At 43.9% G+C, this 21489-nt stretch overlaps 1 long non-coding RNA gene across 2 annotated transcripts in view; it reads right to left on the bottom strand.

Moving 5' to 3' along the window:
- Positions 1 to 2275: 2275 nt before the first annotated feature.
- The window catches only part of LOC147363037 (uncharacterized), a 147770-nt gene continuing 128556 nt past the window's right edge, over positions 2276 to 21489 (bottom strand). Inside the window, exon 3 of one of the 2 annotated variants that reach the window (XR_015136721.1) lies at positions 2276 to 4802. This is a non-coding gene — a long non-coding RNA (uncharacterized LOC147363037). The remainder of the gene's footprint in view (positions 4803 to 21489) is intronic. The other variant, XR_015136720.1, reaches the window with a different exon arrangement.

Below are 21489 nucleotides of genomic sequence, written 5' to 3'. Positions count from 1 at the left end.
AGTGGGATGGCTTTGGGGAACTGAAAGGTGGCCATGAGTGTTCAGTGCAGTGAGCGAGCAGAAGGTAGTCCAAGCTTCGAGGATGGGCAGGGGCCAGATCCCACATGCCTGCAGAGAGCATGTGCTGTGAGTTACAGGGGAAGCTGTAGAAGGATTTCAAGAATGCCACAACTTTTAAAGGTGACATTGGCTATTGCATGGAAAATGGAAGGGGTGTGGCCTGTGTGTAGGTTAGGGGAGCTGCCTGATAAGCTATAGCAGTCATCCAGACAAAAGATAGTGACAAAAGATGGAAGCTTAAACCAGGTTGGTGGTAGTAAAGGGGATGGATTATTGATATGTTTTAGTGGTAGAAATAACAGGTCTTGTCATTGGGGTGTACTTGTGGAGTGAGGGAAAGTGAAGGGTCAATAAGGACTGTCAGGTTTCTGTTTAAGCAACAAGTAGAAAATGAAGCCATAAACTAAAGGAGGAAAAGTCTGAAAGAAAACGAGTACATGTGGGGAAACACAAATTTCTGTTGTGATTGTAGTAAGTTTGAGATGCCTGAGTGACAATCCTGTGGATATGTCCAGAAGGTATAAACAGAGCACAGAGAAGAAGTCTGGGTTGTAGGTACGAATGTGGATGTCATCAGAATTAGCCTTTGCTGTTTTTTGTATTGTTTTGATTTGCACCTGCCCAACTTCCACTCATCTTTCAGGTGTCAGCTTAAATGTTGCTTTCTCATGAGGTCTCCCCTCCCCCCACCCAATAAACATCAGTATAAATGAGGGGCTCTACTAGGGTCTCTCCCTATTTAACTTTTTTCAAAGTACTTATCATGGTTAGAAATTAAGGTTCATGTTTTCTCGCTCCTTAGGGATGAATCTCAGCCTGCATTGAGATGCTCCAGGAAAAAAATGACTGTTTTTCTATAATGAAATCTTCTAGACCCTAAATTTTAGAAAAAAAGGAAGACAGGAAAAAAGAAAGGAGGGCCCAGAGCTGAGTGAAGATAGACTGACACATTCATGGGTGAAATAGAAGAGGAAGCTGACAAAAGCAGCTGCTAAGAAGGAACTAGAAAGAATACAAAGTCTGGGATGTGAGGGGAGACAAGGACTGAGGGAGTGTCACTGTGTCCACTTCTGCTGAGAAGTCAAGCCCAGTGGAGAGACTGAAGCACCTGTTGGATTTACACCATGGTGGGCATGGGGGGCTTTGTAAGAGCTGTTTGGATGGAGCTGTGTGAATAGAAGGCAAGTTGCAGCGAGTAAAGGAATGAATGGAAAGGAGGAATGATAAATAATACATGAAGAATATTGTTCCAAGAAGTTTTACTGCTGGGGGAGAGGAAACTAGAGCAGTGGCTAGAAGGATATGTGGGGTTAAAGGACAGTAACTCTGGGCAATACTGAACTGTATTCCTGTGCAGATGAGGACAATGGGTTGAAGGGGAGTGGGGAGAAATAACAGCAGAAGGAATTAGAGATGAATAAAGAAAGAAGAGGAAGGGACAGAGCAGGTAGGAAAGTGGTGACACACAGAGAATGGAGCCAAGAAGCCTTTGAAGGCCACGGCCAGAGCTGCCCCAGCTGTGCCCATTGCCTGAGGCAGTGCCAGCTGCTGCTAGGAGGGGAACGCCATCGCTGGCTAAGAGGTTAGTCACTCTGTCGGCAGCCAGACCCTGGCCCCTGGCCAGCCACATGTTGGGAGCAGAGTAATGAGTTTTCTGGCAGGCGTTGTCGAAGAGAAAGGGCGGTGTGGGTGAGCTCTGAGCAGCGGGAGGACAGTAAGGCAGGCTTCAGAGGGAGCCTGCAGCTGAGATGCCACCCCCGCGCCCTCTTTGTTCCTCTTGCCCACACAGCCTGCAGCCAAAGGAGTGGGGGTGCAATTTCACCCCTTTCTCTTACCACCTCTCAGTTCTGCCGCTCCAGGGGGTCAGACCCTGCAGCCCCAGGAGCAGATGGGCACCTGCTCTGGCTGTCCCATGCAGACCTCACCTTCTTGGTGGGGAGTCTGAAGCTCACAGATGGGAAAGGGTGCTGGCCACTCAATGGGAGGCCCAGGCTGGCTGATCCCCAGAAGCACACAGAGGAGCAGGCCTTTGCTCTTGGCACTGCAAGAGCCTGGAGAGGGTGTCTGCTGCAATACACAAAACCATTCCGTGTCCCCGCGTGCCATAGATCAGTGCTTTTCAGATTTTAATGTGCAAGAGAATGGCCAGGGGGTTGTGTTAAGAGGCAAATTCTGAGGCCACAGAACTGGGGTGGGGCCTGAGAGTAGGCATTCCTTTTTTTTTTTCCTTTCAAATATGCCTTTATTTATTTGGTTGACTCGGGTCTTGGTGCGGCACAGGGTGGGGGTCTTCCTTTGGTCACGTGGAATCTTCCTTTGGGGCCCACAGATTCCCGAGCTGTGGCCCACTGGCTCTGTACCGTCCAGGCTTAGTTGCTCCACGGCATGTGTAATCTTAGTTCCCCGACCAGAGATTGAACTCATGTCCCTGCATTGCTAGACCACCAGGGAAGTCCTGAGAGTAGACATCTCGAACAAGTTCCAGGGTGATGCTGACACATGCTGCTCTGTCAGGGCCTTGAATTCATTAGCAAGGCTTGAGAGCCCTGATGGGCCTCTTCCACAGAAACACGTATCAGCTCATACGCACAGACCTTTCACACCCGCTTAGAGTCACACAGACACTGGAGGCTATTCTTTGGTCTTCAACCCCCAGGATAGTGACCCCTGCACCACACAGGATTACTGTCAAGTCGTTGCCCTTCCCCTAACTCCACCCTAGAAGGTCTCAGAACTGAGAGGACCAAGTCACCTGGGATACTTGTTAAAAACACAGACACTCTGCCCCTTTCCTCATTCCCAGAAGACCAGATTCAATAGGTCTGGGGCAGGGTGCGGGAATACACGAGTTTGATCAAGTTCCCCAGGGGATTCTGATCCAACTATTTTCATTGAACACACCTGAGAAACACTAATTACAAACACTTAGGTTTATGGTTTCCCAGGAATACGTGTACTGAAGTCTGAAGACCTGAAGACTTGAAGGAATAAATATTCTACTGAGGAAGTTTAGAGGCTGAGGCTGGTATTCCTGCTCAAGGGACCCTCCTGAGCATTCTCTCAAGTCAGCCTAGAACGATCACTGTGACCGCATGCTTGGTTGATCCTACCTTCTAGCAGACCAGCAGCTGCCCCCCAGGAAGGTGAGTGCTATTTTTCAAGCATTGGCGATGGATTTGAAGTGGCTGATCAGGTTCTTCCGGGAACTGGGGACACCTCCTTACTAGCTGCTATGTTAGTCCCTTTGTGGAAGTGTTCTGGGGTCTTTCAGACACTTTTAAATCATAGGACAAGTTTTTCTTCTGCTAATGGAGCAGGCAGGAATCTTATTCCATTATCCAGGGACCTGAGAAATGTCACACTAACTTGCTTTATTTATATCTGATTTTAAGTCTCTGGTCCACTGGGCTAGCAGAAAATTTGAGTTCAGTCATTACTAGGGACCTTAAAACCTCTAAGGCAGTGCGAAGATCCCCAAAGACCCTCAGATATTTAGCTCATGCTAGTCCCCTTTCAAGGCCCCTGTTACCCAGTGACTTTAGTCAGAACTGTTGCTCTGTACTTGGATCTTTGTGGAGGCTGGGAACGCCATGCTTAGGCTCTACCTCCTAGGTGCCCTGTTCAACATTTCCTTCTGGAAATTCTGCCACTTTCTCGGAGAACGGGCCAGGGGTCAACATAATCTTTAGGGCCTGTGGGCCCATCACCTTCTCAGCCTTGGGGATTCTCCCTCCTCTGTCACCCTGCTTCTGCCTTCTTTTCCTTCCCACTTTTCATAAACTCAGAAGAAACTCAGGCTTTTGAAAAACAAAAGCTAACAGAGAGGTTGTCTGTAATATAAATCGTTTTTGAAGGAGTGTAAAATTTTCATTAAAAAAAATAGCAAGAACAAACCTCAAAATAATATCTCAATGATCCCATCACAGAAGCATATGACTCTCATTGATATGACCTCATTCTTTTTTTTAACACTTTTTTTTTTCTTTTTGCTGCACTGCATGGCATGTGGGATGCAGGGATCAAAGCTCAGACTCTTAACCACTGGACGGCTAGGGAAGTCCCATTCTTAACGCTAGCAAAGTATCTTCGTCTTTACTCTGTCTCACCAAAGGAGCCCCCCACTTCCTACAAAGGGAGGAGGATGAGCAGGATATAAAGCTATTTCTGTACCAAATTAAACTCTCCAGTGGAGATTCAGCCCTCTGTTGGGTCCCTGAAGCACGTTTACAGATCCTTCTGAACATTGCTTGAAAATCCACAAAAACAGAGAACAGAGGGAAAGCTCATCCTGGATCTCATTAGTGTGAGATGTTAGTCCACCTGTCCCATTATCAAAACCTGCACTCTAACTACAGCTTGCTGCCTGCCCAAGGCCTGGCTAAGTCACAAGAAAAGAGTTGGATATATTGTGACAAATCCCACCTGGGGCTGCAGGCTGTTACACAGAGGAGAGCAGCCCGAGAACTGCACCTGTGGGGAGCATTCTCCTTCCTGAAGTTGACTGCAGTGGTCTCTCTCACTTCCCCAGGTCTCACTTTGTGCATTGGGTCACAAAGAAGACCCAGTTCCTGTGAGCAGACAAGTGTTTGCTTCCTTAGTTTGTAGAGCTGGCCGTTCGGGTCTCCATGGCTGTGCTGTTTCCCTTTCCGGCTCGCGCTGCCCCATCTTTCCTTTGTTTCATATGAAACTCATCAGCGAGGCAGTCTTAGGGGCAGGAGTCACTGTAGCCTCTGGCAGGGATCCTGAACGGGAGATCAGAGAGACCGTGAGAAAAATGTCAAGCTCTGCTCTGACCGGATGTGTCCCAAGATGGGAGGAAGGTGGGTCTCACAGAAGAGAAACTGTTATTCATCTCAGTCTTTTGGATTTAGAAGCTAAAGTTACACATAGAGTTTACGGAAGTGAGTTAACCCCTAAGCCTCTAAAATACTCAGATGGCCAGGTTCCCTAGTGGCTTTTCAGTCTGAAATATTGCCTTGTCCTTCTAGATTTATGGTTCATGAAATGTTAGCATGTGCCAGAATCACCTGGATGGCTTGTTAAAATGGAATCTCGCATCCTGCCTCTCAGAGTTTCTCATTCAATGACCCATGAATTTGCATGTTTAACAAATTCCCAAATGTTGCCACTGCTGCTCCAGGGAACACACTTTGCAAATCACTTTTTTAGATTAATGCTTCTTAAACTTTAATATATATGAGAATCCCCCAGAGACTCTCCTTCAAAGGCAGATTCTGGGTCAGTAGGTCTGGGATGAGATTCTGCATTTCTAGCAAGTTCTCAGATAATGTCTATACTGCTGGTTTTCAGACCACAGTTTGAGTCACAAATCTCTAAAGCAGTGGTTCTCAACCCTGGCTACATATTAGAAACATCTGGTGGGGTCTTGAAAAATCCCCATGCACAGGCCACACTCATCCAGTGAAATCAGAATTTCTGGGAGGGAGGTCCAGACATCAACCGTTTTAAAAACTCCCCAGATGAATGTAATTGTGCAGCCAAGATTAAAGACTATTGTTTTAGAACAGTGGTTCCCAACCCTACTGCATATTTTAAATGTATGAGATGCTTTTCCAAAGCACCTATTCTTTTTTTTCCTCTTATGCTTTATTTTTTTAATTTTCTTTTTAAAATAAGCTTTTTATTTTAGGGTAGTTTTTGACTTACAGAAAAGTTGCAAAGATAGTCCAGAAAGTTCCCATGTACACAGCACTCCATTTCCTCTGTTGTTAAGATCTTATATGAATGTGGCACATCTGTCACAACAGATGTCACAACTAATTGCTGTTGATTATTCGCTCAGTCATGTCCAACTCTTTTGCAACCCCGGGGACTATAGCCCACCAGGCTCCTCTGTTCATAGGGATTCCCAGGCAAGAATACTGAAGTGGGTTGCCATTTCTTCTCTAGGGGATCGTCTCAACCAGGAATGGAACCCACATCCCCTGCATTGGCAAGTGGATTCTTTACCACTGAACTACCTGGAAAGCCTGTCATAACTAACACTGATATGTTATTACTAACTGAAGTCCATGCATTTTTCAGATTTAGTTTCAATATAATATCATTTTTCTATTCTAGAATCCCATCTGGGAAACCACATTTGTGTTGTTTTGGGTTTTTGAAAAATACATGGTATTTTTGTATTTGAAAACTACCTATTCTTGAGTCACATGCCTAATAACTTTCTAGCTGATCTGCCCAATAAACATGATTGCATGTTTTCCAAATAAACACAAACACACACACACACACACTCACACACCTTTAAAATCTTCAATAGCTTCTCTTTCCTTTTAGATAAAAACAAAAGTCAGAATTTCTGGACATGGGACCTGGGTCATTATCTTAGAAAATACCCCCAGAGATTCAAGTGTGCAGCCAGGATTGAGAACTGCTCTAGATAGTCTCTAGTTACATTCTACCTGCTCTATAACATTCGCCCATTAAATGCGGTCTGCCCACCTAGGCATGCAGAAACCTACCCTGGGCAGCAGCCTCTGCTGGCTGACCCCTCCCACTTGCCTGCTTAACCTGCTCTTCCCCACTTTGACTGTTGTCAGTTTGATCCTCTTCATTTGTTCTTTGCCTCCCCAGAGCTGCCTTGGGACTCCTCCATGTTTTACTAAACATAATCCCTCATCTCTGGGTTCTGACCCTGCTCCACAGTCTCCCACACTCTGACTTGGATTTTGGCTCTGTACACTCACTCCCCTCTTGGGCTTCCCTGGAAGTTCAGAAGGTAAAGAATCTGCCTTTAGTGCAGGAGACCCAGGTACAGTCTCTCGATTGGGAAGATCCCCTCGAGAAGGAAATGGCAACCCACTCCAATATTCTTGCCTAGAGAATTCCATGGACAGAGGAACCTGGCAAGCTACAGTCCACGGGTTCGCAGAGTTGGATGCTACTGAATGACAAACACTTATTTCACTCCCCTCTTGGCATCAGCTTCCCCACCATCCAGTACTGGCTGCCTGCTTAGCCTCCCAGCCACCAGGTCAAGTATGTGGACTCTCTGCAAATATTTACTATGGGTCTCTGAGGTGCCCGGCACTGTGCTAGACAGGAACTGCCTTGTGAACCAAAACAGACTTGTCACTGCCCTTGGAGAACTTCGCTTTCTGATGTGGGAAACAGTGGTGAAACAAATGTAAAATGTGTACAGTATTATGTGCTGGGGAGGAGAGGGCACAGTACTGTGGATGTCTATCAGAGGGGAGCCTTGCCCAAGGAGCAATATTTAAGCTAAAATCTAAGACAGCAGTGAGTGTTACCTAGGCAAAGAGGAGAGGGAGATGGAAGAGCAAAGGGTGTCATGTGCAAAGTCTGGGCTGTGGGAGGAACATGTCATATCAGGGGACAGAAGGCCTGGGTGGCTGCTGCAGACGGGGAGAGAGGTGTGAAGCGGCTTTCGACCTTCTATAACCTATATGGCACCCACTCTCTGGCCAAGGTTCATCACACAGCAGCCACCCACCCCGATGTAGCAGTCATTTGGTAACTGGCTCTAGTGGGCCACACTTTGTGCAGCGGTGCAGGTTGTCAGCCCTGACTCTGTGAATAGCAAAACTGAATGTCTCTCTTCCCTCTTCCTAGCCCCTATCCCTGGGGCTTTCCCCCTTTTTCTAGGGAAATAGGACAAATCTGACTACAGACTATAACAGAAAGAGATGGGTTTCATGGTTTATTTTAGCTGGCCAGGCACAGGGTGTTCAAAGTAGTCCTTTATTTTAAATTCAAGTTGTGCATCTTTCGATTCATATGTTGTCCATAGAGGTTGGAAGTCTGGGAGGAACTCCTTTATCCCATTCAGTTGTCCCCTACATCCTCAGCAATTGAAGTGTTCCCACACATCTTACCTTCTGGAGGTCAGCCCTGTCTCCTCCAGCCCCTGGAGAACAACAACAGACTTCCCTTTGAATCCTCATTTACAATAGAGTGTTCTAGGAAGAGGTGACTAATCACAGTGAAGAAGGGACTGTCCCAAAGGACTCCATGATTCAGTAGGGAACTCTAGAGCTTCTTATCTATGTGGTGTACTCCCCAAGAATGTACTCAGATCTTTAAATACCAAAAATAGGGAGGAACCAGCCCTTACACTAGACCCAATGAGAATACCTGAAGCCAAAGGGAGGAAGATGCTAACATAACTAACTATAATTAAAGGTAGAAAAAAGATGGTGTGTTAAAAAGCCTGAAACTTCCTCAACTTGATAAATACTATCTATTAATACAAAAAGTCTACAGTTAACCTCATGCTTAAATGATGAGAAATAGATGCTTTCCACTAAGATCAAGTATAAGGCAGGGATGTCCTCTCATACCACAACTTTTAACATCATACTGGAAGTCCTTGCAAATACAATAATGCAAGAAAAGGAAATAAAAGGTATAATGATTAGGAAAGAAGATATAAAACTATCTATTCACAGATAACATGAGCATTTATGTAGAAAATCTAAAAAATTCCTGGAACTAATAAGTGATTATAGCAAGCTGGCAGGATACAAAGTTGATATGCACAAGTCAATTGTTTTCCTGTATATTAGCAATGATCAAGTAGAATTGAAATTAAAAACCATTTACATTTATGTTAGCACCCTCAAAAGATATGCTTAAGTATGTGTGTGCATGTACAGGCTTAGTCACTCAGTCGTATCTGATTTTGCAACCCCGCCAGGCTCCTCTGTCCATGGGATCCTCTGGGCAAGGATACTGGAGTGGGTTGCCATTCCTTTCTCCAGGGGATCTTCTAGATTTGGGGATTGAACCTGGGTCTCCTTCATTGCAAGCAGATTCTCTACCATCGGAGCCATCAGGGAAGCCCATACTTAAGTATAAACCTCACAAAAAATGTACAAAATCTATACACAAAACTCTGATGAATGATATCAAAGAAGAACTAAATAAATAGATATTCTATGTTCATGAATAGTTATAGCTAAGTTGGTAAAGAATCTGGCTGCAATGCAAGAGACCCCGGTTTGATGCCTGGGCCAGGAAGATCCTCTGAAGAAGGGATAAGCTACCCACTCCAGTATTCTGGCTGGAGAATTCCATGGATGGCCACGAACAGTATAGTCCATGGGGTCACAAAGAGTCCAACACGACTAAGTAGCTCTCACTTTCATGTTCATGAATAGGAAGACTCAATATTGTCACTATGTCAGTGCTTCCCAATTTGATCTATAGATTCAATGTAATACTAACAAGAGCCTGTAGAGAAAGGTAGCCTACAGAGAGAATGGAGAAGCAGCAGGTTTTGCCTACAGCAAATTTTGCCTGTCCTTACTGAAGGACTGTTTAAATTACTTGGTTTCCAGAAATGTACATTTAGTAAAAGAATTTCAGAGAGTAACAAACAAGGTCTGATGAGGTCTGTGTGCCTGAGACTCTGTTTTCCTGTATATTAGCAATGATCAAGTAGAATTTGAAATTAAAAACCATTTACATTTATGTTAGCACCCTCAAAAGATATGCTTAAGTATGTGTGTGCATGTACAGGCTTAGTCACTCAGTCGTATCTGATTTTGCAACCCCGCCAGGCTCCTCTGTCCATGGGATCCTCTGGGCAAGGATACTGGAGTGGGTTGCCATTCCTTTCTCTAGGGGATCTTCTAGATTTGGGGATCAAACCTGGGTCTCCTTCAAACAATAAAGGAGTTCCTCCCAGACTTCCAACCTCTATGGACAACATATGAATTGACAGCTGACCTGCAGAGAGATTTGATCATCTCAGATTACAACAAAAGTTTAATTACTAAGGTGAGAAAATTGCCCTGTAGTAATGGCTCTCAATCCTCACAACCTGTTACTAATGATGTACTTTTTCATGATTCTTATGCTATGCAATCATTCTTTCTTTCCTATAGTCACCCATCCATCCATTGATTCTATAACTATTCATTTAGCACCTACTAAGTAACAGGCTTTGGCAATACCAAGACAAATAAGTCATACTCTCTGTTCTCAAGGGCAGTGAGTACTGTTCATTCATAGACCTTTTATAGCTTGTAATGATGTATATTTGTAGAATTCTTTGTTTAATCTCTCTCTTCCCCATTATGTCAGTTTTATAAGGGAAGAATCATGTCATCTTGTTCACTGTCGTAACCTAGCACCTGGCCGAGTTCTTGGCACACAATGGGCACTTGATACATATTTGGTGAACAAAGGGCTTTCAGTCTATTCAAGACTTAGAATTGTCTTTCCTTGGTTTTTATTTAGCCCTTATTATATCCTACTACGTAAAAGGAGATTTTATAGGAGAATCAGGCAATAATACATTTTGAAAGCTAGGTTACTAATGTCCCACAGTGTTTGAAAATTACAAACTCTGTGACAGGTGCCTGAGATAACAACTTGGTAACAAAAATTCTGCCTTGTAATCTGGATCCTTGGCATCTAGGGACTCTTCCTTTCTTGGTAGCTCTCAGATTAAAACTGTCAAGAGAGTGGGTTTACAGAATGCAGCTGATTCTTTGACCTTGAGGAAATGGACTGTGGAAAGCAGAAGTGGATGTGGGAAATGCCCATCCCTAGACTGATAAGAAGGGGTGGGCAGAGAGGACAAGGGATGCCTCACAGAGTTGGGCAGGTTGCGCACTCCTTAAGGCACCCAGACAAGGGGTAAGTAGGGGCTGAAACCAAGCCACACTCTTTTTCTTGACAGTGAACATTGGTGAGAGGCTGTGTCAAAGGAGTCCCAAGGAGGTGGTAGCCCACGGAGGAGTCCTCGTTTTCTTAGGAAGAATGAGAGTAATGAAGAAGGGTGTGGAAGGAACCTGCATTTTTATTCAATCAGAAAGCAGAAAGTAGAGCCTTGCCCACTCTGATGGCCTCACTCTGAACCACTGATTCCCCCCGACCTCCTTATCCCCACTCCAGCACACCCAGTCCTCATGGTGATAAAGGCTGTCTCCTAGTAAGAGCAGGAAGATTTGTGACAAGACGTCTTAAAACCAAAGATGTTAGCAAGAGGAGACGAGCCACCTGCTTCCCTGAAGGTATGCAGGGGGCTGGGAGGGCCAACAGAGGGGTTGCTAAGCTGCTGACCCAGGTCTGGCTGGCGGCATAAGGCATCCTTTCCCCAAATGCGGATAGACTCTGTGACACTGCAGAGAACTCATGTGCACAGCTTAAAAGAAAAGCAGTTTGGTACCAAATAGCTTTAAAAAAAAAAAAAGATTACCCACACCCACCCTTATTCTGCTCTTTATGGTACATGGAAACTCCAGGGCTATTTCTAGCTCGAGATGAAGGGATGCTGGTGAGCAGTGAGGTTTCTGCAGCTGATTACTCATAGGCCCGAGCTGTTGCCACCCTGCAGAGGCGCTAGGGCCAGGCAGCTTGACTGCACATGGCCAGCACATGGCGGGTGGGTGGGAGGACGTCTGGCTGGTTCTGGGGGGAGGAGGGGGGATGGAAGTGGCTCTGAAATTGCATTTTGGGAGCAGTAAGCTGAAGACAGTGCAGTTCTGTGTAGGCGCCTCCAACACCACCTTCCTTCCAGAAAGAAAGAATGAAAACTGGGGATATCAGTGCTGCTTCTGTGATTGTTTCTCTTGCTTCCAGTCTGGAATGTCACTGCAGGGGGCCAAGATGCAGTTCTTTTTCCTGATGGAGAATGAATAATCTTAAATAAAGTGGTCAAATCTCTCTCTTTTTTTTGGCTACGAGGCATGTGGGATCTTAGTTCCCTGACCAAGGATTGAACCCATGCCTACTGCATTGGAAACACAGAGTCTTAACCACTGGACCGCCAGGGAAGTCCCTAAAGTGGTCAGATCTTAAGGAAGGTTATCAAAACATCATGGAGAGATCAAGAAAGGGAAGGATTAACTTCAACTATAAAATTTCAGAGACTTTGAAATCAGATGAATTTGAGTTCAATTCCTGTCTCTTTCATTATCAGCGGTGTGACTTTCGGCAGGTATTTAACCTCTCTGCAACTCATTTCCCTCACCTGTTAAGTGGGAAGAATCCAGGACTCAACTGTTTTATTTTGGTGGGGTTGGCATGGTCATGGATCTAAATACTCGTTTTCTGAGCAGGTCAGTCATTCCAAAACCCAGGATTCTGACTCTTGTTCATCCTCTCCTAAGAGAGTACTCATTGATTTTCTTCATTTTTATATTTTATCTTAATGGAAAGCTGGCAGTTTTTGCACAAAGACCAGGTAGAAATGTGATTTATATTACATATGGTATGTTATTTACAGAACAAAATCCACACACTGCCTTGTTTTCAAGTTTAAATATTTTTGCCCTCTAGGATGTGGGGTGTCAGATATTGCTCCTCTTCAAAGCCATGTCTAAATTGACAGTAATATGTAAATTGAAATGACTTTTGTAAGAGTTAGGCATGTGAGTATTTCTCTCCATGCCTGGCATCTAAGCACAAAGAAAAAAAAGTGGCTTTCGTGGGAGATGTGTGTTTTCAAACACCACACGTAGGCACAGAATTATTCGATTACTTTCTAAATCAAATTGCACCTTATCCTGAGCCTCCTCTTTGTACATCCTATTCATTATCAGGGTTGGAATATTCTCCTCAAGTCATGAGAAGTCTGAGGAAACTCACATGGAGCAGAAGTGTCCAGAAGGCTCTCTGGCCTTCAACCCACATTGGTCACTCGCTGCTGTGCTCATGATCCGAGCACTCAGAGGGGGCCTTGCTGCTGTCTCCACCCTGTGCTTAGGTTCACAGTGTTTGCAGGGACTGAAAGTCCCAGCCCCTAGCACCCGGGTCCCCCCACCTCCCCAGCCCTTACAGTTTACCTCCTAGTTAACTATTCTCCACCGAGACATCTCTCTGGGTGACTGCAAAGAAGCAGAGGCTCTATTATCTGAATGCCCCTAAGACTCCTGGAGCCCAAACCACCCTTCTCTTCCCGGGCTCAGAGATTATCTTCTTTTCCAGAAGGGAGGGGCTGCCAGACAGGGCTGCTTCAGCATCTTCTCCTTCAAACACCAGGTAATCTCCCTCTAAAGAGGCCATTTCCCTCTTAATTCACATTTTTACTCCATTATCTTCACTATTTTTGAACAGGGGATTTAGGACTCTCTGGGGAAATCCATGGTGACTAAGATGGGAAAGAATCTGCCTGCAAGGCAACAGATCTGAGTTCAATCCCTGGATCAGGAAGATCCCCTGGAGAAGAGAATGGCTACCCACTTCAGTTTTCTTGCCTGGAGAATTCCATGGACAGAGGAGCCTGGCAGGCTACAGTCCATGAGGTTGCAAAGAGTCAGACACAACTGAGTGACTAACACCTAGCACTTAGACTCTTTTGCCATATTTTTATTCTAAGAGCTACGAACACTCTCAAAATCCCATTCATTGTGATACCAAAAGAAGATCTAGACCTATAGAGCAGAAATTAGCTCAGGTCCATTGAAAAAACAGAGATCTCTTTCATTTCTTTGTTTCCTGTTCCTTTCAAGATAGCACAGTGCTTTAAACTCTTTGTGAAATATCCTCTGCTTACCTTTCTCTGTTACAGAACTTCCCCAACTCTATGAGTTATTTCACTTGACTGTACTGGGAAGAGAATGTGTGTCTATAGAGTGTGATCATCTCAGAGGAGGAAGTATGTCTGGGATTTTTCTGCAGAAGGCAGCCAGCAACACAAGCCCATAGCCTATAAATAGAACATCTGACTTTCTTACCAATGTGGTTGAATCTTCTGTTTTCTTACTCAGCAAGAGTTTGTTGAAAACTGACATTGTAGTTGCTGGCTGGGGTCATAACGCTGCAAATTATTTCTAATGGTATGCAGTGTTTCTAACAGGAGTCAAGCAAGGTCAGCTCTGTGGGTATTTGTCTGATAGCCTCTGGGGTTAACGAGCATTTTTGTTTACTTTGAGAAGGGGAAAGATAGGAGAGGATGAAGACCTGTGATCTGCAGTCCAGAAAAGTTCTGCTATTGGCTATTACCATAGATGTTTCTGAATTTTTCCATCCATGAAGAAAATGACTAATAAAATATGTGCAAATTTAGCTCTTAATAAATCTATTTCTATTATTATTTAATGCTTTTTAAAGTCATCAGAATGTTGAAGAAGTAGATGTGCCCTTGTTGATAATTCATGCAAATGAGGAAGCTGTAAAGGAGAAGGATGAGAATTAGTCCAGACAGACATGGCCAATGATAGAAAGTCATAAAATCTTATCACAGACTTTCCAAAGCTCTGCTTCATTTGTGAAATTGGGAAAGTTAGGGAGGACTTTAGCTAAAGATGATAAACACACAAAGGGAACCTCTTGACTCAATCCAAATATTTGAGAACTTCTGGGTACAATATAATCAAAGTGCTTGTAATATTTAAGTAGACATGAAGTCAGAAAGGAAAATCACCAAGTTGCAGAAGGAAAAAGAGAACTCAAAGTCAGAGGTGAATGGGAGTTGTACTGTGTATAAAGTGAGATCTAATCTCATATTTACAGAATGTGGAAATCCAAGCTTTGATACTAACATTAAAAACCTGTCTTGACCTTGATGTAAAAATATGAATTCATGAAAAGATAGATTTAAAAGGCTTCAAGATGAAAAATAAATCAGTTTCAAGGATAAGAAGATTCACTATCAAGAAGATCAATTTGGCCAGGTTTATCTGTAAACCTGGGAATATTCTGCGGATATTCTGCAGAAAAATCCCAGCTTCTTATAAAATGTACATGGAAGGGCAAAGGGCCAGAAAGAGGAGAGGAAATTCTGAAGAGGGAGAAGTAGAAGGAGGAAGAGGACTTGCCCCATTAGGTGGCAAAAACTGACTGTAAAACCCTAGCAATGAAGACTTGGGGGAGGGGAGAATTGATGGGGATGGGATAAACAAAGAAACCATTTCTAGAATGGAAAAGAGCTTAGAAATAAACTCACTACATGAGAACAACTTGATTGATAACAGAGCAAGTGTTACAGGTAAGTAAAGAAAGGAATGGGATGATCAAAAAGAAGTCAGGACACATGCATTCAAAATAGATTATAAAGACTTAAATATAAGACCTGAAACCATAAAACTTCCAGAAGAAAATATAGGTATGCTCTTTGACATTGGTCTTAGCAATACTCTTTTTGGATCTATTTCCTCAGGCAAGGAAAACAAAAGCAAAAAGAAACAAATGTGACTACATCAAATTAAAAAGCTTTTTACACAGTGAAGGAAACTATCAACAATATGAAAAGACACTCTACTGAATAGGAGAGAATATTTGCAAACAATGTGTCTGACAAAGGGCTAATATCTAAAATATACAAAGAAATTATGTAACTCGACATCAATTGAAAGTTAGTCACTCAGTCGTGTCTGACTCTTTGTGACCCCATGGACTTCTCTGTCCATGGGATTTCCCAGGCAAGAATACTGGAGTGGGTTGCCATTTCCTTCTGCAGGGGATCTTCCTAACCCAGGGATCAAACCCAGATCTCCCGCATTGCAGGCAGACCCTTTATCAACTGAGCCACCTAAACAACCCAATTAAAAAATGAGCAGAGGACCTGAATAGACATTTTCTAAAGAAGACACTCAGATGGCCAGAAGATACATGAGAAGATGCTCAATAGCACTAATCATAAGGAAAACACAAATCAAAACCACAATGAGATATCACCTAACGCCTGTCAAAATGGTTATCGTCAAAAAGACAACAAACCACAAGTATTGGTGAGAATGTGGAGAAGAGAGAGCCCTCAGGCACTGTTGGTAGGAATGTAATTTGGTGCAGGCATTATGGAAAACAGTACAGAGATTCCTCAAAAAGTTAAAAATATGATCCAGCAAGTCCACTGCTGGATATGTATCCAAAGAGAATAAAAACACAAATTAGAAAAGATGTATGCACCCCTATGTGCATTATTCAGGTGGCCAACATATGGAAACACTAAAGGCCCCTCAGTGGGTGAATGGATAAACGGTGCAAGAGAACTACACCTTTGTTTTCCATAGTGGGATTGCACTATGTTTCTAACCACCAAAGCAAATAAACAGACAAGAAACAATAACACAAACGTGTTATTTAGAGATGGAGCAGTAAACCCCAAACAATCAACTGAAAGAGCTGAAAAGGACTTCTCTGGGCAAGAGAACACAGGGTCCCTATATGCCTATTTCAACAATGAGCACATATATCTTTATAATAATAAAAACTGACTCCACTGATAAATAATCACAAAGAACCAAATTGAAAGTCTAAGAATTAAAAAATTAAACCATTGGAATTAAAAGCTCAAAAGATGGATTGAACTGAGGAATAGACACAGCTCCCTCTGGAGTTTCTTGGTCCAACCAATAAAAGTAGGGAGACTAGGAAGAGAGTGTGTCTTCACCAGGAAACAGACTTGCTGAGCAGGGCAAGGTGATTTCTAAGTCATTTAGCACTCTGTCCAGCCCCCTCTCTCTGCTCTACAGCTTGGCCAAGGTTCCAGGATGAAAGACCTAGATTTTTGGCATCACTTCCCTACCTGCCTCACATTAACAATAACCATTAACATTAACTGAGCACCTGTTCTAAGCACTTTACATATACTAATGTATTATCACTTTATCCTCACAATCATATTATAAGGTAAATATTTTGACTCTCATAATTAAAACTGAGGGGCACAGAGTGAAGGAACTTGCTTAAAGTCATTGATCTGTTAAGTGGTATATTTGGGATTTGAACCCTGGCAGTCTATCTTCCAAGGTGGCTCAGTGGCAAAGAATTCACAGGCCGATGCTGGAGCCACAGGAGACATGGGTTCAATCCCTGGGTCAGGAAGATCTTCTGGAGAAGGAGATGGCAACCCATTACAGTATTCTTGCTGGTAAAATCCCATAGACAGAGGAGCCTGGTGTACTATGGTCCATGGCACCGCAAAGAGTCAGACTCTACCGAGCAACTGAGTAGGCAGCACCTGGTCTGTCTTCAAGGCTCACATTCTCAATGATTATACCACGCTGTGTCTTGTTACACACACATACACTCTTGCCTGAATGTCTGAAGTCTTCGGTGAAATAGCAAGTTTATCTCTGATCACAGGTTAACTTTGTTGTTGAGCTGCTAAGTTATGTCTGACTCTTTGTGACCCCCATGGGCTACATTATGCCAGGCTCCTCTGTCCTCCGCTAACTCCCTGAGTTTGCTCAAATTCATGTCCATCGAGTCAGTGATGTTATTTAACCATCTCATCTTCTGTCACCCCCTTCTCCTTTTGCCGACAATCTTTCCCAGCATCAGGGTCTTTTCCAATGAGTTGGCTCTTTGCATCAGGTGGCCAAAGTATTGGTGCTGCAGCTTCAGCATCAGTTCTTCCAAATAGATGGGAAAACAATGGAAACAGTGACAGACTTTCTTTTCTTCGGCTCCAAAATCACTGCAGATGGTGACTGCAGCCATGAAATTAAAAGACACTTTCTCCTTGGAAGAAAAGCTATGACCAACCTAGACAGCATATTAAAAAACAGAGACCTTTGCCAACAAAGGTCTGTCTAGTCAAAACCATGGTTTTTCCAGTAGTCATGTATGGATGTGAGAGTTGGACCATAAAGAATGCTGAGGGCTGAAGAATAGATGCTTTTGAACTGTGGTGTTGAAGACTCTTGAGAGTCCCTCAGATTGCAAAGAGATCAAACCAGTCAATCCTAAAGGAAATAAATCCTGAATATTCATTGGAAGGACTGATTATGAAGCTGAGGTTCCAATACTTTGGCTACCTGATGTGAAGAACTGACTCATTGGAAAAAACCCTGCTGCTGGGGAAAGGGGACAACAAAGGATGGAATGGTTGGATGGCATCACCGACTCAATGGACATGAGTTTGAGCAAACTCTGGGAATTGATGATGGACAGGGAAGCCTGGCATGCTGCAGTCCATGGGGTCGTAAAGAGTCAGACATGACTAAGTGACTGAAGTGAACTGAGAAACTAAATAAAATATGAGCAAAGTAAAAAGAGCCTAAGCAAGTGGTTAAATGAATATGCCAACCAAAAAGTCAAGAAGTTTACTGTATCTGAAAATAAAGCCAAAATATGATCCTCCTGGCAGCCAAGACAAAGAAAGGAATACAAGTAGCTGCAAAAATCTCATTGTAAACTAGGAGACAGTTGATCGAATGTTGTTATGATGTACAAGTTAAGTGCATGATAGAAAAAGAAGGGTAGGTGAAATGTCTTGTCCTTACATATGGAGTCACTGTGATTTTGGAGAAAGATACCACCTTTCTTACATCAGTTGGGAAAGTAAATTTGGAAAAGCTTCACGTGGCCCCACTGTCTGCCTTGAAGATATCTGGCTCCTTTCTTAGGGTCACAACATTAAAACTACAGTTCAGGCTGCTTTCCTAAGTCAATGGAGCCATCCTTAAGACGAATCAAGCTGCCGCTGCTAAGCCGCTTCAGTCGTGTCTGACTCTGTGCGACCCCATAGACGGCAGCCCACCAGGCTCCCCTGTCCCTGGGACTCTCCAGGCAAGAACACTGGAGTGGGTTGCCATTTCCTTCTCCAATGCATGAAAGTGAAAAGTGAAAGTGAAGTCGCTCAGTCATGTCCGACTCTTAGCGACCCCATGGACTGCAGCCTACCAGGCTCCTCCGTCCATGGGATTTTCCAGGCAAGAGTACTGGAGTGGGGTGCCATTGCTTTCTCCGATGAATCAAGCTAATTCAGGGTAAATAGAGAAAGCAAGCACTGTAGAGCCAGGTGGGACTTGAACTCTGGTTGCAAAAGTGCCATAACGTTTCCTGTGCTCATGGGCCTTGTTGGTAGCCCTCTTCCTCTGCTGGGTGGAGGAGCTGATTGTGCAGATTTTGGAAGGCTGGGATGGAGGCCACCTGTGGATTGGTAGCCAAGCGCACCCGATTCTGGCATTGAGAACAGAGTCCTTAGGTGCTCCTGGGATCCTGGGTACTTGAGGACAATACTAGCTACACCCACTGTGATACTTCAGAGAAGAGAAGACAACCAACCAGCTAGCAGTTTACATGCCAGCTCCCTTCCTTGTCTCTTTGACCTGATAGCCCTGGCATCCTGGGACCCTCTCTTTTCTGGGAAATTTGCATTGACCCTAATATAAGGAGACTTAGAACTCAACAGAAATTCAAATAATCATTTAAGGGACCAAGACGATCTTCCCTGTTGGGGCTGAGTCCACTCTGAGTGCAGCCATCACATCCTCCTCCAACAGCCACCCTACTTCTCTCTGCCACAGCTAAACTCCTTGAAGGAATTGTCTCCATATGCTGTTTCTACTTCTTTACCTCCCATCCAATCTTCCAGCAAAACTGCTAGTGACCTTTTTACCTTTTTATTGTTGGTGAGCACATCTCTTGTCTTCTTGATCTCTTTGCAGCAGGGCTACCCTTTCTTTGGAAACTCACTTCCCTTTGTGTCCATAACTCCATTGTCTCTTGACTTTTATTCTCAGGTTCTTGCCCTGGGCCCTGAGTTTTTATTGCCCCTCCTCCTGCATGCAAACCTGGCGCCCTGTGAGCTCTGAGGGAAGAGAAGATCTGTTTGCTCACCATTGTTTCTCTCGATACAGTTGGGCTCAAGTCCCAAGAAGAGAGAGGACAGCTGGTAGTGCCAGCTCCTCTCCACCTCTGGGGAGAGACTTGCAAAATGCTGGGCATGTAGAAGGTGATCAATAAATATTTTTGAAGGAATGAACAAATGAAAGTCTTGTTCATGTTTATTTAGGATTTGTATCCTGATGACTTTAAGGAAAGGATTGAAGGTGGCTTATAATATTAAAATATATCAAAAATACAAGTAAACATTTAAAGAGAGAAAGAAATGGTGGAAACCAAATAAAAGTAGAATTAGATGGACATATCAGCTTCCTGGAATGAATTAATTACTGCAATGGAACATTCAGTTTAGTTCTGAGCTTCCTGGTAAGCAAAGCAAAATGAGAAACAAACCAAGTTATATACACAGTTCCTCATTAGCAAGTAAAAGGAAGCTTACAAGTTTGAGTATAGGTAGAAATATTTTCTGATACTGAATTTTAGTAAGTGTTCTAATATAGTTACCTTGATAAGGAAGACACATTACTAATATCCTGGGTACTGTCTTTGACCATCATTTTTATGTCTAGATGCTTTTCCAAGTTGTTCTTTTTAAACATCTAGATGATACTACCAGAAGGGTTAGGTATTTCAAGACATACCAGAGCTATCTTAATTGAAGAAGTGAATTGAGATTGAATGGGATAAACTCCTTGTGGATATCAGGCATTCACAAGATGCATTTGTAATATGTACTCAAACACTATGGCTCCCTTCCCCTTGTTGAAAAGTCTAAGTACATTTTGGTGAAGGCCAAGGGGACCAGCTATACTGATTTTCACAAGGAAATACACACAGAAACCCTAGCTCCATTTCTCCTCAGAGATTTAACACCTTGGGTTCATAAAAGCTCCAACTTGGAAATGGGGAAATCTGTGTTCAAATAAAACCAGCACTCTGGGAGCATGTGATGTTAAAATCCCCAAGAGAGGCTAGGTAGGATTTCTGCTGGTGCATCCCTTTCCTACAAGATTTGGGCTACATCCAAAGACACCACAATTCAAAAGGAGGTACAAGGTTCAAAATTAGGTACTAAGGCCTAGAAAAAAAAAAAATCCAGTGAGATAATTCTTAATGCCCTCTCAACATCCAACTTAAAAGTAGAGTTGAGAATGGAACTTTAGAGACGACTTTCAGTGAGAGTTTTGGAGAAAACCAGTGGTATTCTGAGGGCTTCCTTCATCCCTGCACACAAACGGAAAAGATGCATGCCCTTCCTCTCACCATAGAGGGGCTTACGGAGAACTTAAAATGTGTCGCCTTTAGTTTGGGAGATGCAGAAGGTTGAAACTGCCTGGAAAACCTACACAGACAGGCTAGTGGCTTTGATGGCCGAGTGAGGAAAGAGGGCTGCGCGAGTGAGTGTAGATCAAAGAATGCAGGGAGCAGACCATGCATGCTGAGATGACCATGGAGACTTTGCTGCTGCCCCTCAAGTCATCTTGGGGTGGGGTAAAGGGATCTCGGCTGGGAGAAGCAGAGACATTACTGGATTTCCAGGAACAGAGGGAGAGTAAGCACACTCTGGAATCTAGATGTGTTGACCTTTGTTGTTCTGGAGCTCACAGTCCTGGCCTGGGGATGCCGAGGTGGAGGATGGGGAGTGGTGTCTCTGAAGAAGATGAAACTGTAATCCTGACCAAGTCTTGAGAAAGCTAGAAATTTCCAGCTTCCTCTCCAGGTCTCCCTTTTCCTCCAACTGCCTGGTATACGTGTGTGTGTGCAAGCCTGCATGTTTGGGAGGGTGGCGGGGTCAGAAACCGCAGTCAGCAGTTACAGGAGGAGAAGGAGGGAAGGAAAATGACCCACGGCTGCCCTCCCTCCCACGGCTGGCCTGAGCTGGAAGCCAGGAGAAGCCTCAGCTTTAAATCTGGTTCATAG

The sequence above is a fragment of the Bos grunniens genome, chromosome 11 (assembly GCF_055505025.1).
Source record: "Bos grunniens cultivar Pamir isolate PY7600 chromosome 11, Bosgru_T2T1.0, whole genome shotgun sequence".
Lineage (NCBI taxonomy): Eukaryota > Metazoa > Chordata > Mammalia > Artiodactyla > Bovidae > Bos > Bos grunniens.
The sequence above is the reverse complement of the archived record's forward strand: the minus strand, read 5'-3'. Positions and strand labels throughout refer to the sequence as shown.